Source organism: Schistocerca gregaria, chromosome X, assembly GCF_023897955.1.
Source record: "Schistocerca gregaria isolate iqSchGreg1 chromosome X, iqSchGreg1.2, whole genome shotgun sequence".
Classification (NCBI taxonomy): Eukaryota; Metazoa; Arthropoda; class Insecta; order Orthoptera; family Acrididae; genus Schistocerca; species Schistocerca gregaria.
This window is the reverse complement of record NC_064931.1, coordinates 765937647-765956076: the sequence shown is the minus strand read 5'-3', so window position 1 is coordinate 765956076 and position 18430 is coordinate 765937647. Positions and strand designations below refer to the sequence as shown.

Here is an 18430-nt window from a genome sequence, read left to right as displayed (position 1 = left end):
TGATAAGTGATAACATTTTCATGCAATTTGACTGCATAGATCCTGAGAAATCAGTACCCAGAATAACCACCTCTGGCACGACATCAGGCGAAATTCTCACCGAGCCCTCATACGTTACCGGAGACACTAGTCTCTAGACATCTTTACGTGCTCATTGTGCACTCAGAACTGAAAAGATCGACGTGCCGCCATCTACGAACATACTACAAACACTAACCAACACATCTGTGCAAAACGTCATCGGATTTTCACAGTGGTTTCCATTTCGCGACCGATCAGAACTTACTTTCCCAATAGCCCTCGTAAAAACAGAACTGTATTATTCTGGGTTAAATCCACTAAAGATGTCGTAATGTAAAAGATCAAACGCAACTCGAACGTAAATAAATATAGGCTGCAGCAAACAATGTCGTTTCAGTTTGTGAAATGAATATTTCAAAGATTGCTGTCTTAACTATTGAAAATGAACTATTACCTGAGGTTCAGAGAAACTGCGCTGTCCAGGCAATATGTGAAAAAGTGATTTACACATATCTGTTGGCGTTCACTCGTAGTAAGTGAACTATTTGCACAACCGTTTTTCAGGGCTGAATTCTTTTAAATTTTCATATGTTGTTAATAAACAAACGTCTGCGCCTTTCCACGTCTGTTTCCGCTCAACAGCTCCTCTTGAAGTTCCTGTAACTCGTTCGCTCTCCATAACATGTCCATTGCCAGAGCTAAATGAAGTTTCAAATTCTAATTCATTCACGTTTTAATTTCAGGTGTAACAACATTTGAATTCTGTGCAGGCAGGTGCTGCTGTAAACGAAATTTATAGGAAGAAACTTCCTGGCTAGTTGAGGAAAATAGTTGGTTGTACCTTTTGCAAAAAACTGCTACAGCAGCCCCTATAATGGCACATAATTCCATCTTACAGAGATCGTATCGAAACGATGTAACTTCCTTTCATTCGTATCAATGCTTCCGACCCTCGAATATCCGGCAAAAGTGTGAAGTGTGTTTCTCATTATGAGAATAGCTCTGTTGTGTGTTGTGCTCTGCAGGAATGGAAACAGAACTATTCAAGTATTCGAATAGATAAAAACTGGGACAAGTAGTCTATAGTCTATTTCATAATATAACGCATTTTGCTGTAAATTCTAGCGCTGTGACGCACAATACTGGTCATCAATTATCTTCCGGAGTATAGCATGTTATTCGTTATGAAGGGATGCTGACTTAGTTTTTAGTAAAGTAAATGCGGCAGTATCGTCATGGTCTTCATGCCAATTGAAAAGTATACGGAATGTATCACAGTTAATGTCATAAACGCATGCAACTGAAAGTAGACGATATTAGAAGCAAACATGTCTCATCGAACATGAGCTATAAAACGCATACTTACATTTCTTTATCTTTGGCACTGTGAAAAAAAATTTCTTCTACTGCAAGCGCTCTACGTTCCACTTTGTGAGAGACGGCAGCACAGATCAAAACTAAAAATACAGTCCAGTAAACATGTGCTGTAAAGTGTATACCTTAAGAAGTTTGAGCACTTTTTCATCTCCGCTGCTTTAAAACATCTCTTGTACTGCACAGGTTCTCATAGCTCTTAAGGTATATTTTAGAGTACATGTTTACTGAGACTTTTTTGCTGCTAGAATAGTGTATTTTCAACTGTATGCGTTTACGCCATTAATTCTGATACACTCCGTATATTACGTGTGTGCAGTGATAACTGATGAAATTTGAATAAATGGTATGACATTCTTGTCAGCTCCATCAGCTAACTTGTTTATTAAGAGGGCGTTCTAAAAAGTAACGACTGTTAAAGTTTTTTTTAAATAAAACAAACGTTATTAAAGTGCTACATCTTTATTCTTCACGCCCACATATTCATTTCTTGACATAATCACCCTGACGACTAACACATTTCTCCCAACGACAAACCAGTTAGATCAAACCGTCACTGTAGAATGTTTGAATTTGTTGACGGAACCACAACCTCACCTCTAGTTGCACCGATTGATCACTATCAGAGTGAGGTCCTCGAAGAAGTGCTTTAAGTTTGGCAACAGACGGAAATCAGATGGGGCCAAGTCGGTACTGTACGGAGGATGATCGATGACGGCGAGCCTAAGGCGTCGGATTCTTGCAGATGTCGCAGTGTTCATTAGTTGCCTGACATCGTCATGTTGAAGGAGAGGGAGCTCCATGTGTGGAAGTACTCTTAGAATTCATGCTTTCAATTTTCTGAGCGATTACAGCGCACTGTTTCTCACGCACCGACATGGTTATACACTATCGTGTTGCACGCTATAGTTCAGAGCCCTCTAGTGGCAGAGGGCTGAAAATTTGTAGATACGGAGAATAAAGATGTAAAAAGTTAATAATGTTTCTTTCATTTAAAAGGCTTTAAGAAATTTCACATTCAGAACTTGGAGGCTTTGCTTCTCAAAGGCCCTCGTAATTATGCATATAAAATCCTGTCGATACGTTAACAGATCTTCAAGATCTACTTAGAAGTAGTACGTTATGGCGACAGTATTGAGCCTAAACAGTGGCGGGACAACACGGAAACACATGACATACTTCGCACACGTGTACGAGACCGCTTAATGAGCATGCAGAAGTCCATCTCTTGGGTATAGCAGTTCTGATTGCATTCTGTGTGCATTTGGTATTCAGCATTGTCACAGAGACAAAGAACAGTACAGCAAACCCATCTGGATTACATCCCACGTGAAGCAATCACTGGCGGACTAAAGACCTGTCACAATCAGCGGCTGGTGGGCGGAAGCAGAATGTCACTAATAGTGGCATTTAATACTTGCTGAGATTGTTCCACGTAGAATGAAATATTCACCGGCAGTATGTATAAGGTCAGCCACGTGCTACAAGTCGGCATCGGGACTGCTGTCTTGCTTTAATTGCCTGAAGACGGCGAACCAGTGTAACATCTGCTGCTGCCAGCAAAACATTTACACGGAGCCAATAAAAATATCTCCCAACAAGACAAGATACAGGTGACTGCTGAACATGGATTCAAGTTTTGTGTTACATCATATCAAGTAAATTTTAATTAATGCTAGATTTCAAGGAGCCTTATACATAAGACTGGATAACTTACATCGTTAAATAAAAAAGATCAAAGCATTATTTACAGTGTTCAATATGACAAATACAACATTACAATTTACAATGTGACAAAATGTTACTGACAATGGTGTGCGACAAGTAAGATAAGAGAGGTGGTCGAATAAGAACGAGACAAATAGAAAAGTAAGTAAACCGCCACAACTGTTAATACAAGTACCTTATTGTGAGGCAATACGGTCAATGCCTTCGTGAAAAATGTTTGTGGTTAGCCATCCATCTGTTTCGTACGAAGAGATGCTCGTCAGAGAAAAATCTTGGTTCTGTAGTCAACTGCAAGCATTTTTCCATGAAGGCATTGACCACGTTGCCTCACAATGGGATCTCTATTTTAACAGACACGGCAATTACTTTTGAAATAATAAGTAGTTTACTTACTTTTTCTCCATCTGTCTCGTTTTCATTTGATCTTCCCTCGTTCGTGCGTGAGAATGATTGTTAGAACATTGTATGTAGTCGTCTACTTCAGTATGTATTACCGACCCAGTTACAGTGCCAATATAGGACGATTATGTTCGTGCTGGTCCGTGGTTTCATATGTGGACAACTGCCGAATGAGTAAGTTTGTTGCGGAAGGAAGTTTGGCAGAAAAGCTTCATATAACGAGCGGATGTTCTTTGGAACAGTTTTTCTTTGTAAATCGCCGTGATTCGTTTCTAATGACCCATACAGCATTCAATATAATTGTTAATGCCTTATTTTTCAGGAACATATATTAGGATGGTGCATAAGTTCGTAGTACTTTCCAAAAAATTTACAAACACAACAGATACGTATATCAGAGTCTTTAGTCGTTACTAATATATTCTCCTTCACTGTTTACAACGCTTTGCCAAAGCATGGGTAGCTTTTCGATTCTGCGGCTGTAGAAATCAAGTGATTTTGAGGCGAAGAACTCGTCCAACCATGTTTATCTGGAAAGGAAGTTCCTAGAAAGTTGTAGGAAAGGGAATGGAAAAGGTGAAATCTGAGAGAGCAAGATGAGGTGATTAAGGTGCGAACGAAATGGCTACCCAGCTCAACTCCTGCAGGGTTTCTTTTTAGGCAGCCTAGGAGAATGTGGGCAGGCGTTATCGTGAAGTACCATCACTTTACGCAGTCTTTCTGATCGTTGCTCTTGGACTGTGTCTGTAAGGCATCTTAGTTGTTCACAACAAATGTCAGCAATGATGGTTATACACGGCGTAAGCAATTCATAGTACCCTACACTGACGCTTTTCCACAAGATGTATCACATTATCTTTTGTAGAAGTGCGGAGGTCTTTGTAATGGGCGTTCCTGCTTTGTTTGGGCTCAACCATTACTTTGTTTTCCTTGTCTTAGCATAAAAACACCATTTCTCGAGACCAGTAACGATACGGGAAAGACATGGTCGGTGCTGTTCGCGAGTCAATTGATCACGAGCAAAGAGAGAGGCACATATGGCCACACGATGATTTTTATGATTTTGGCTTTCAGCATGCGGTACTCACACACCGGATCTTTTGGACCTTCCCCACTGCATGAAAATGTCGTACAATGGTGGAATTATCACAGTTCATTACATCTGCCAGTTCTCGAGTACACTGATGTGTATAATTGTGGATTAAAGCGATTAAACGATGTTCATCACACCCTGAAGGTCTTCCTGAAATTTTTAATTAATTTTTTTTTATTTGTGATAAGGACCATGGTACCTAACTGCTGAGGTCATCGGTCTCTAGGCTTACGCACTACTTAATCCATCTTAAACCAACTTACGCTAATGACAACACACACACTCATGCCCGAGGAAGGACTCGAACCTCCGACGGGGGAGGGGGGAGGGAGGAGAGGTGAGGGGTGGGGTGAGCCACACGAACCACGACAAGGCGCCTTAGGCCACACGGCTAACCCGCGCGGCTCTTTCTCAACGTAGAGAGTCACTACTGTCAAAACGATCCCCCTTAAAGCGATAAAACCATTTTCTTGCCTTGCTCTGTCCAGTGTCGTTATCCCCATACATGGTGCAAATATTTCTGGTTTCCTCTGCTACTGTCACCTCTCTAATCAACTCAAACAGAAAAACTTCTCGGAAATGTTCCGATTTCTCCACTTGGCACTCCATTTCTAGCGTCGACAGCTCCTCTCACTACCTCCAAACGACAAAATAATAATATGTAAACTTGAAGAGCCACAGTAATCTACAAATAAAAAATGACCATCAATAAATAAACCCATAGCAACGGGAATAACAACATGCAAGAGGAAAACTCTGCAAACTTACGCACAAACTTAATACACTATTATTTGTTTGCTTTGACGAGTTCTTAGACTCTGAGCCTTTTTCTGTTTTGTATAAATATTTGAAAATGGCTTCACAAGCGAAACTCTGTAGCAGTGCAAACGAAACTTAAGATATTTTAGTTCATCCAGTGACACTCATTGTGGTACAATATTATCAACTAAAGAGTCAGCGGTGGCTGTGGACCATGTTGCAACCAAATATTAGTTTAATGACCACCCGACGACATGTTAATTGGAGAAAATCTGAACTATGCAATGGAAAATCGGACGTGGCCTTTTCAAAGGAACCATGCATCACGCGCCGTAAAAAACCACAGAAACCTAAACCAAGGCGCTCAAGTATGATGGCCCTTCTCGAATGCTAGTTTCAGCACTAGATTACTTTGTAAGAAGTCGAAAGAGGGCAAATGCAGACCACCTGCGCTTATGTCTTATGACAGGAGGGCGATGTGGGTTCCTGTGTTGTCGCCGACGCTCGGGTAACCGAGTTTGCAACTAACTTCGAATTAGACGATTCTTTTAACAGTTGATGCATTAATAACAAAACTTCATAATTTTCAACACGTTTTACGGTGCGTTTCAAGCGATATCTCGAAGAAAACAGACCGTACTTACCACCAATACTTTCTATATACAGGGTGTGTGGTGTCTAGGAATCTGCATAGTCGGTTCGTTGGGGAAACATTCAAACAAATCGTATTAATGAGGTTTATTACAAAAAGGGAAATTACAATACCTAACTTCTGTAATCACACGGATGGGTCGCAAGCAAAGGGCGACATACTATATAAGCAATGTTCTTCAGTATAAACAATTCCAAGTCTGTGCTACATAGTGAGTACAAGCGAAATGAAGAGTACAAGCGAAATGAAGAGAGCTGACGTTGCTATACAAGTGCCGAATCTAGAAGATGCTATTGAACTGGGCCGTCAGCAGTCCGTCGCGGCGCTTATGTCCTCTTCACATAGGGGCCGATGCTGTCGTGTTGTCGTCCTGGAAGGAGGTCCGGTCAGCATGCGATTGGCTGACTTTTTCTCATAGCCTTTTCTTCCTTTTCGTAACAGGGTGACAATTATTGAACTATATTAAATGAAATTGTCATAACTTCTGAACGGTTTGCGTTAAGACGTTGAAACTGCACGTTTGGCCGTGGGGCATGATGGGAATTAGTATGGTTTGGTTTAGCGACGCAGCTCACTTTCATTTGGATAGGTTCATCAATAAAGCAAATAGGCACATTTGGGGGACTGAGAAGCTGCATTTCGCGATCTAGAAGTCTCTTCACCCTCAACGGATGACTGTGTGGTGTGCAGTGTCCATTTACTGAATAATCGGTGCGATATTCCTTGATGGCACGGTGACTACCGAATGGTACGTGTAGGTTTTGGAAGATGATTTCATCCCCATTATCTAAAGTGACCCTGATTTCGACACGATGTGGTTCATGCAAGACGGAGAGTGTTTGATGTCCTGGAGGAGCACCTTGGGGCCGCATTCTGGGTCTGGGGTACCCAGAGGCCACTGGCATGGGCACCGGTTGGCCGCTATATTCTCCGGATCAGAACACATGCGACTTTTCTTTGTGGGGCTATATTAAAGACGAGGTGTGGAACAATAACACCAAAACCTTTACTGAGCTGAAAACAGCCATTCAGGAGGTCATCGACATCATCGATCTTCTGACACTTGAGCGTATTATGCAGAATTTCGCTATTCGTCTGCACCACATAATCGCCAATGATCGCATGCATACCGAGCACGTTATAATCTAAATCCGAATATCTGTAGTGACGTTTACATGTTGAAGAAAATGTGTGCACACCGTAGTTCGTAACTACTTTACGTTTTTTCATATAGTTCAATAATTGTCACCCTGTAATACTGTCGTTGATTAATCACGCGAAGATACAACATAACATGTATGTATTGGTCCATAGGCATTATAAATTTCTTATAGGAAAGCATTTTCCGACATAGGCTTTTTTATTTTGAAATAAACTTACTACTTAATTTTTTTAAATTGATTAATTTGTCCCCTTTGGCATTATCAAGTTACAACACAATAAAAATTTAATGTATTATGTACGCTGGCTTATTAGGAACGACATGACATATCTCTTTGTGCCCATTCTGTGTTGAAGCATAACAATTTTTATTCTGTTGTAGCTTGGTAACGCCAGAAAATGCTAAATTTATTAATTGCTTGATTGTTAAATAAAGAGTTTATTTCAAAATAATTCTGTACAACAAATGGCTGCCAGTAAGAAATAAGAACTTCTTATATTTAAAATTGACAGTAGAACAGTATGCAGACAGATTACGTCTGTTGAAAAGACCCTCCACATTTAGTATTACACTGCGATATCAGCACAGTAACTGCTTATGTAAGGATGAACAAGAGAAATTTCAAACACGGAAAGCTGTCGGGATATGCCAGAACAATAAATAAATTGCATTATCTATTATGGTTGTTTTCACTGCATGCGTTGAAATATTCAACTGAAACTCTCCCAGTTGTCGAGTTTTATTTCGAATCTTCTTTGATAATTATTTCTTAATGAACGAGTTTTTTGGATAATATCCGTTACATAAAAGCAATGCTGATAAGTGCTTGTGCCATTGTGTGAAGTTTTTCAAATTATGAACATTTCCTGGCTCGAGAACTGGCGTGACCTGTGGTGTTTACATACATATGGACATTTCTCCTCTCAGGTGAGGGACGATGGATGGCACTGAGGAACGAAGGTATTTTAGTCGCATATCCAGAATGGGATCTTTCTGATATCGCTCGTGGCCAGAACGGCTGCAGCTACCCGCTTGATCGCAGTATTATCGAAACGCGTGCCAGCAGTATCTGAAGTAGCTGATGTTCTCTTCTTACTTCTCTCCATCGTTGCTTCGTGACTTACCAGTAAAGTTTCCTCCGTTACAATGAAAAACGATTCACATAAAAACGTCTAACCAAAAAATTCTGTTAAAATGAAAAATATATTGCGGTCCCCACAAAATATTAAACAGTTTCACGCACTTTCTTTCTTTTAACACGAAACAAAAGTCGTTTAACGCGAATAGATTTTCTTCTCTCGCAAACAATAATACCTAATTTTTGCATCTGTGACATCACTCAGATTTATTGGCTTATATTTTTCTTTTACCTAACAAAGAAAGTACTGGTTGGCGTTGCTGTTACGCTACCACCTGTGGTTTTTATGTTATGTCATTGTCAAAACTTTCCAGATTTTGGATTCGTTAATGGGTTTGTCAAAGGCTACGAACTGTGTCAAAAACAATCAATTCTGTGTAACAACCTTTCCATAGTTTTTGTTTTTAATCACAGGTACAGTAAATGTATTCTTACGCGCAATGACAGGGAACCAGAACTGAAACAACCGCTATTTCGCTTAAAATGAAGATTGCACTGCTTAAGCCGGTTAATTAAAAACGCAGGTGGAAAACGGAAATTCGTTAACTGTTTTCGATAATTCAAACTAGAAATCAACTTACGGCAACATATGAAAGAAGTATGTTCGATCAGAGAGAAAATGTGTGTGAGAGGCTACACACGAAGATATAGATTGTGTAGTGCTTGTTTGATGCAGACAAGGTAGGGCTCACAATGCTCCCATACTAGGGCCTGTATTACTGGTAAGAGGTGATAAACATACAACACCAATGCGTACTGAATTTTCTGAAAATCCAGGCTTGTTGGAACGTTTCAAGAAAAGCAATGTTTGTGGTCAAGCTAACAAAGATTTACTGTGTTACAAGCTGGATGCAATCTACGATGCCTTCCATGCCTCAACGAAAGAGATCTTCAACGACCTACTCTAGCTTACTTTATCGATTCGTAACCAATATCATTTTATTATTTAAAGGACAGTAGTGTTCAGGGGCGAAACCACTAAGCGAAGAATTGCGACATTGGTAGGATGTAGTTGGTATGGATAGGAAAACTTATCCTCAATTGTCATATGGAAGCATTCAAAACCACAGTGATTTAAATATGTAAAAACATTCGCAGTTGGTCTGATTTGATGGTTTTTGAAAGCCTGCGACTGTGAAAAGAATAGGTTTGTTTATAAATAAATCTTCTGCTACTAGTCTGGATTTTTCTTTATGTACTTCTTGCACGACGCGTTTCGGGAAATGATTCCCATTTTCAAGTTCCTTTTTTTATGTGTGCATTGAGCTATTGTTATTGATGTTGTCAATGTGTGAGAGTCTGCTTCATTTCGTTGACTTTTACTGTAATATATAAGAAAGACGCGATTTTTTAGTTGGTTATCGATTCTTTTGGTGAAGTTAGTGGCGATATTTAGAAGAATTTGTACTTACAGTTTTCTAATGGTCCATTTGTGCAGAGTCACACACAACTTGTTGTACACTTTACACATCGAAAATATGTTATATAAACGAAACAGGTACAAAGATATTCTTACAAGTAGTCCACGGAGATAACATTATAGGTCTTCCACAGATTATGATATGTTTTTGTACAGAGATTATTTATCTTAAAGATTTGGTTCATAAATTACTTACAACTATTTTACAATTGTGCTTATTTATATGTTTTACTATTTTTATTTAAGTATACTGTCGAAACATCTGAGGAAATTTACTGATTCACTTTCAAGTTTTTCGTTTAATATTTTCTCTTCATCTTTTCTGTAATGTGAATATATCTCCAGTTCTTCTAGCAAATCCATTTTATGTCCTTTATTTAGTCGGTGGAGTACTTTGACATTTTGCTGTATTTTTCAAAATGAGTGTCCTGTATTATGTATGTGTGTCGCTATTGCTGACGTAGTGTGTTAGTTGCGTGTGTAGGCTTTAATGTGCTCTGTGTACCTGATGTTGAAATTTCGGCATGTTTGTCCTAGGCAGAACTTTGAGCATTCCTGGCATGTTACCATGTATATTCCAGAGTCTTAATATCGATCATGATTACACTTTATATTACGTTTGGAATATAAAAGGTAACATGCCAGGAATGCTGCAAGTTCTACCTAGGACAAACAGGCCGAAATTTCAACACCAGGTACACAGAGGCCATTAAAGCCTACACATACAACAAACACACAGTCTGAATATGGATCATGATTACACTTTATGTTATGTATGGACTACTTGTAAGATCTGTGTAACTGTTTTGTTTATACCACGTATTTTCAATCTGTAAAGTGTACAACAAGTTGTGTGTGATGTTTACTGTGTGTTAGGCTCTGCAGAAATGGACCATTAGAAAACTGTAAGCACAAATTGGTCTAAATTTCGCGATTAACTTCACGAAAAGAATAGATAACCACCCAAAAAAGGGTGTTTCTTATATATCGCAGTAAAAGTCAACGAAATCAAGCAGACTCTGACACATTGACAACGTCAATAGAAATCGCTTGATGCACACAAAAAACGGACTTGTAAATGGGAATCATTTTCCGAAACGCGTCGTGCGAAAAGTAAATAAAGAAAAACCGCGACTCGTAGCAGAACATTTATTTATAAACAAACCTGTTACCGGCTGAATATACCGCGAGTAACAAAGAGAGAATGGTGGCCGCTATGCTCACCGACTGAATTTTCAGTTTGGATAAACAGTAACAACTCTCTTCCCAGAAACAATAATTTGTTGTGTCTAGACTTTCAGTGTACAGAATGTAAGTACAACAGGATATTTAAGCAGCTATTCTAATTTCTGTAGAGCCTGAAAACTTCATGAGATCGAAAGTACGGAACTTGTCTTGCTATTGCATCGTTAAACACGAATTTCTTGTAACCCTCTGAGCCCAAACAACACGAAAAAATATGTAATTTTAAATTTTTTCACATAATTTATATTTACTAACAAAGTAAACAACGAATACAAAGATAAACTGTCAATACTTAAACAATTAATTGTTTTAAGGCGGCGACTTCACTTTGGAATACAAATGTAAAACTCTTCACAAAATTAATCTTCATTATCGCATTAAGGAAAGCATATCAGATAAAATTGGCAAAAGGTAAACGCTCAGTTATTTAAAGAAGGCTGTTTCAATCTGGAACCACTGGGACGTACAGTTTTGAACTACTCATAGTTTCATGTAGCACATTTGAAAGGAAATTAGCGTTTTTACTAGACAAACTCCCACACCTCAAAACTTCAACGAATTCACGCCCAAACAAAATTATAGTCCTTAAAAAAAATTGGCATACAATTTAATACTTTTTGCATCACAGCTACATACTCTCTCATTGGTTTCATTTCGATAACACTCAAATTTACGTTGCTATAACTAAGATTTACTTGTACATGGATAATCTGCAAATCACACTTAAATGGCTGGCAGAGGGTTCATCGAACCACCTTCATAATAAATCTCTATTACTCCAATCTGGAACAGTGCGCGGAAAAAGAACGAACACCTGCATCTTTCCGTGCGTTATCTGATTTGCCTTATTTTATTTTGATGATCATTTTCCCAATGTAGGTCGACGTCGATAAAATATTTTCGCATTCGGAGGAATAAGTTGGTGATTGAAATATCGTCAGAAGATGCCGCCGCAACGAAAAACGCCTGTGTTTTAATGTTGTTTACCCTCAATCCTGTATCAGGTCAGTGACACTCTCACCCCTATTTCGCGATAGCACAATACGTCACCGTCCAACGTCAATGATCTCCTCAATATGGCCACCATACAAAAACTCCATGTTATAATCTTCTACAATCAGGTAGCACAATCCCCTCGACGACTGTTGCTTTGAGTGCAATAAGGGACTGTTACACTGCACTACATTCACAGAAGTAACTCAGTGTACCACAAGAAGTCTCTGTCTTGCAATAGAGTAGATGGTTTCATGCTAAAGGTAGTCATACTTAAATTAAAAAAAAAACAATGAAATGCTGGTTTCCGGTAGAAACCATTGAGGTTCAACTGGTTAACACAAAAAATATTTCGGTGCGTTCAGTATTTCATTGGATTCAAATTCGGACAGTTTGTTCTGGGCCGGAACATGTCGCATTTTACATTCTGCGTTCAGTTCACAAGCAAGCAAATAAACTTCGTAATAACTGCAAACGTTCTAGCTCCAGACTGAGAATGAGCTTTGAAATCCTTAAACTCACAAAAACACAGCTCTCACTTATGCGGAACCTGATATGTTAAATTTGATTAACTTCACATTTCGCACCGGTTATTGGATTATTAGAAGGCAACCTACTTTCGTAAACTACTCGATGAGTACAGTAGCGTCGAAGCGTAATTTTCAGCTATGAGCGCGGCTAAGAATTTTGAAACACCGCTACTACCACCACCACTACCACCACCACCAAAAACAACAACAACAACATTAATAATTTGACGCAATAAAAATTGAAACAGAATGAGTCACGTTCATATTTACATTTATGGTGGAGGGGGAGGTGGGAAAGGAAAGGGAAGGGAAGCGAAGGGAAGGGAAGGGAAGGGAAGGGAAGGGAAGGGAAGGGAAGGGAAGGGAAGGGAAGGGAAGGGAAGGGATAATTGATGTAAGATGCTTCGGGACATATGTGGAATCAGGTGCGACAATTGAAAATGATTATCGGACCGCGATTCGAACCCGATATCTCCTGCTTACTAGGCAGGTGCATCATCCGTTGCATCATCCAGGACACACTGTTATGCTAACTCCGCGGACTACCTTGCTACCTTGGCACGCCTCGCGGCAGACCCACATTCCCACTGAGGGCCACGTATCCGTAGTCCATTTCCCCCATCCTCGCTACTTCGAGATTTCCGCAGGAGGTCGGACGTACTTGTGCATCCGCAAAGAAGAAGGTGGATCCAGTGCCCGTACAGGCGGATCAGTTATACGAATGCGTGAGTCCGCTCTTTCGGATATGTCCGAAAGAGAAGACACCACGCTTTCATAAAATTACGTTCAGTTAACGCTCACCAAACTCCATACAAAGGGGGTGTTTTGCATTTACTGCTAAAAATCCGAGTGAGTTCGTGCCAGTAACAGTAACTAACATATTACCTCCTTCTACATATATCTCACGTAAATAACCTGTCAGTAAATTCGGAGAAATGCAAGTTTTCCTAAAGTCGTGCAACATAAGCGACTTAAATAGAAAAGATGGAAAACGTTAGCGGTTCGTCATGATACGCCGTAAGGTGACAGGTTGAGTGCATTGTGGATGCTGAATCTCAACTTAAATTTTCTTTAAATACAGTACGCGATGAAAACAGTTAAACTTTGCAATTGATGTGAAACTATGAAAAATCTATTAAGCTACCAACCAGTAAATATATTATTTGTATGTGGAGACTTACGAGACACTCTCTTAGATGATTTAATAAATTGTTAAGGTCGGCATTGCGGCTAATGGGTTACGCAGAAGTACGCCGATCAGTTTCTGCTACTGCTTATGTATCATTTCACCTTATATACAGGGTTGTCACAAACAGTTTGAAAAGATTTTGAGTGTGTTACAGGTAGGTTGTGATGAGAAATAATTGCTAAGAAAGAAAATCGATAGGTTGCGCCGTTTACGACTTAATTAGCACTGAAGTTAGTCAATCAGACCGTTGCACGTACAAATTTAATCGGCCCGCCAGATACGATTAATGTCAGTTGTTCTCATAGCGTACATAATAGCGCACGAGACTGCTCGGTCTTTGTTTCGGGTTCGATTCTTACTACTTTCCCATGATCAATTTTCGTATCGCTCTCTTGTTCGGTTTTAAGGAACCAAACGCAGAGCACGTTTGCAGCACCGCCTCTGGCGGGTCCCTTGAAATTGCTCGCTCAAGGGCCTGTTCAGTTAACTTCAACGCTAATTATCTCGGAAACGGAACATCGTACCGAATTTCTCTTAACAATTATTTCTCGGCGTGCAACGCTCTTGCAAACTTGTCAGACTATTTCTGACCACCCTCTATGGCCTGTTTTGGTTGCTAATTTGTAATCTTGAGATTAGCTTTACCCATTTCCTTACAAAATGCACCAGTAAAGTATGTATCCGATAACTGGCGTCGTCATACGCTCATACAGCAAACAGAGCTAGAGCAATTATATGAAAGCAAAATGATAAAAGACGGCCAACAGTCCATCATTTTAAGATAAACGACAGCATAAGTGAAAGTCGTACAAAATTTGGTGGATAGACGACTTTAATTGGAGTCTAAAAGAGAAGTAATATATACTTTGTAGATGATGTGAGAATATATTTATTCTATTACATTCGATCTGTTTCAGGAGGGATTACACGAAGTACTGAGAAGGAAATTAGTAGAAACAGATCATCGATTTCAAAGTTGCAATGATGCGTTGTAAAGCTTTTGCAGTGTGATGAACTGCACAAATGCTTTCTTATTTAGTTTTATCTTCAGTTTCAATAGAGTACAATGTATTCTATATAACGAGAATCTCCATCTCACGTATCTCACAAGTGTAAACGCTATATTTTTCTAACAAAAAACATTTTTTCTTGAATCACATTTGGTACAAGCGTGTGTATAGATAGCAGATTTACAGGTAGTAGCTATGTAGCTTCGCTGTTTAAAATCGAAAACGTTTGTGCGTATTCAGAGGTAAAAGAAATTCTTAATGTAAGATACAGAACGCTGTCTTTTATTATGCCACAGCTTTATGCCCTACTGCAGTCATTACTTCGTCCTTTCTTCAGACTTTGTGCGCGATAGGAAGTACGCCGGAAATTACCCCACAACAGAATCTTTTGACGCAACAGCTCATTTTTAAACAGCTTTCGTTTTAGCTAGTGCTTTTTCTACTTCTTCCCTAATTGGCATCTCCTACGTCGTACAGTCATTGCTTTTTCTTTCCGAGTAGCTTCACAAATCTATGAGAGCGTAATGGAGATCATTACCAACGCTGACAAAGGAGCTCTGCGGCTGAGCGCCAATTACCTGACGGACCACTTCGTTAAATTTGATCCAGGTAAACATTTCTCAAGACGAATCGTATTGCAGTCAGTGGTATCTCTTTCCTAGAGGATTTCAATGCTGCCATCGTCACTTCCATTTCCGGTTCTCGTCAACTATTGCTGGAAGACTGACAGACATTGTGTTCGAAAAGTGTCCTAGAATAATGAACTAGTGAAGTGGTCAGCCATCTGTAATAAAACAGTTTAGACAGTTTTTGGTGAAGACCACATATGTCTCAACATCACGCGGACACACACTTGCATCAGCTAGAGTATATTCTTGGAACCAAACTTTCATATATCAATGAGTATAGTACGTTACACTATCGAATCATTTCCTATGGGCAGGTATTGTTAAGTATAATGTTCAAAAATGTAAGGCGACCTGCATATTATTCACGAACTCATTATTTGTAGGATTGTTAGAATCTAATGTCTAGTCGATACTGAGTTTATTCAAGACGGACCACAACCTCAACTGGGCAAAGTTTAAGAAGGATATTGGCCATCGTCTTTATAGAATTAGTTCATCACTCACCTCAAATGATTTAGGAAAATCACAGAAACCTCAAATCGGAATCGCTAGTAGGGAATGTGAACCGAGCCACTCCCTGTCTTAACCAGTCCACTGCCTTGGTAGGTACCTATTGTGGAAAGATCCGCTCCAGGAAGTGCGAAATGTCGCTATAGTTGCACTGCTCTAGAAATTATTACCCGTACGATCCGTCTCCATCAGTTGCAAATATAGGACGAGGATCGAATACAACGCTACGCTTAATACATGACCAAGAAATAACATCAGACTGTCACTTGATTTCTGATAATACGTGGTTCATTTTTTTCCCAACCTTCAAAACTGGTTCAATTGGCTCTGAGCACTATGGGACTTAACTTCTGAGGTCATCAGACCCCTAGAACTTACAACTACGTAAATCTAACTAACCTAAGGACATCTCACACATCCATTCCCGAGGCAGGATTCCAACCTGCGACCGTAGCGGTGGCGCGGTTCCAGACTGTAGCGCCTAGAACCGCTCGGCCACTCTGGCAGGCCCCCAACCTTCGGTCGGCCCCGAAACGGAAACCACAGTAAAAATCTAAAATGTTTTACTTGCAACATTTAGCTACACCTTCCCGCTACTTCTCTGCATAGTGACCGCTCAGACTTTGTCGTAGCGTTGTACCAAATTCCCAATACCCTCGTCATAGAAAGTAGCCGCCTGTGCTTTCCACGAATTCTCTATGTTAGTCTTCAGCTCGTTGTCTGTGCCAAAATGTTGCCGTCATAGCCAGCGGTTCGTGTGGGCACAGATGAAAATCAGAGGGAGCAAAGTCCGGACTATATGGTAGGTGATCAAAGACTTCCCATAGACGACGCTGCAAGGTCGTCGTTGTTGCACCTGCAGTGTGTGGTCGAGCATTATAACGAAGAAGGAAAGGCGTACCAGTTACGTTATGTGGACTACATGAAATCAGGCGAAACCCCTCAGCAGGCATTTCACAGTTGACGGGAGGCCCTACTGTTGGAAGCATCTTTACGTGTTCACTGTGTGCTCAGAACTGAAAACTGGGACGTGTCGCGATCGATGGACTTACTATAGACACTATGCAACAATTCTGAGCAAAGCTTAATTGGATTTTCACTGTGATATTAATTTCGCGATGCATCAGATGTTGAAAGAAGAAACAATCTCGTTGATCATCATTTTCAGATACAACAACGAGGGTGAGACGCTGAAGGGATGAGAGAAACTATACTCACTTCCCAGTCCAAATGTTCGCCATGGTTCCCTATACTAGGCTATGGCTAAAAATCAGAAAACAGAATTTTTATAGCGCTGGTAAATCAGTGTAACGCAGAATAAGGCTAACTGTCATTCAACTTGCATTTAATAAATAAGTACATTGAGATGACCAAACTAATAAAGAGTTATTAGCTAGCAATACGAGTTCGCATCGACTGTTTGAGTAACAATAAACTAACGGAAATGGAGTGTTATATCATGAACCACTCAAATTTTGTACAGATGTTCGCCAGCAAATAATTAAATTTTCATTCTATAAGAAACTAATACCCTTCGTTTGCATTAGTCCGTATTGCGACCTCCATAGGCACGGATAGACTTTTGTATTCGTTTCGGCATAGAACCAAAAAGTCTCAGGAGTTCGTTGTGATGCCTGAATCACTTGCTGTGTCAATTCATGAATACTATTGGCTGGTGTTGGTATGAAAATATACGTCTTTGCAGACATACTCTTAGCATGACAAACCAGGAGACTGGGCAGTCTGCTCTGAGACCTGTACAGTCCTCGGGCTGCTTCTGGTGCGAACTGCAGTGTGGGATCTTGCATTATCCTGCTGGAATTTTGCCATTTCGTACACTGGCCATGAAAGGTATGACAACAGGTTTTCCCATTTCTGCCACATACTGACGAGCTTTCAGTCTCCCTCCAACAACAAACGAATGAGTCTCTTTGTCAAAAACAAAATGTTCAGATGTGTGTGAAATCTTATGGGACTTAACTGCTAAGGTCATCAGTCCCTAAGCTTACACACTACTTACCTAAATTGTATTAAGGACAAACACACACACACACACACACACACATGCCCTAGGGAGGACTGGAACCTCTCTTTGTCACATGCAGTAACTCCACGCGTTATGATCCGAGGAATTGGAGAGATAAGGGGTCTTAAGAATGGCAGCTTCCTGTAACATTTTACCAGGTTGTACACAGTCACGTTGGCGTCAATCTGAGCACCACAAACAATAAGCGAATAATCGCCGAACGGCATTGAATGTCACGTCATAAATCTCAGTTGTCTGTGGTACGGTGTCTACATCTACATCTACATCTACATCCATACTCCGCAAGCCACCTGACGGTGGTACAAGACGCATGGCAGCTCGAGATGTGAATCTGGCTACAAGTCATCTGTTTTCGACGGTCCGTGGTGGCGCTCTGCTTGTAGTCTCTTCCCGGATTTCAGTTGTTATCGTTTGTCTATTTGATAGACCTAGTAGAAAATCGTACGATCTTCTCATGTTGTAATACATCCGGTTGGGACCATGGCTCATCATTAATTTGTGGAAAAAGTTGTCATGAGGCCATCTCGTAAC

General features: G+C 40.1%; 1 protein-coding gene across 1 annotated transcript in view; it reads left to right on the top strand.

Annotated features, from left to right (window-relative positions):
• LOC126298404 (gamma-aminobutyric acid type B receptor subunit 2) overlaps window positions 1-18430 on the top strand; it is a 1564981-nt gene that overhangs the window by 922035 nt on the left and 624516 nt on the right. The window lies entirely within an intron of this gene.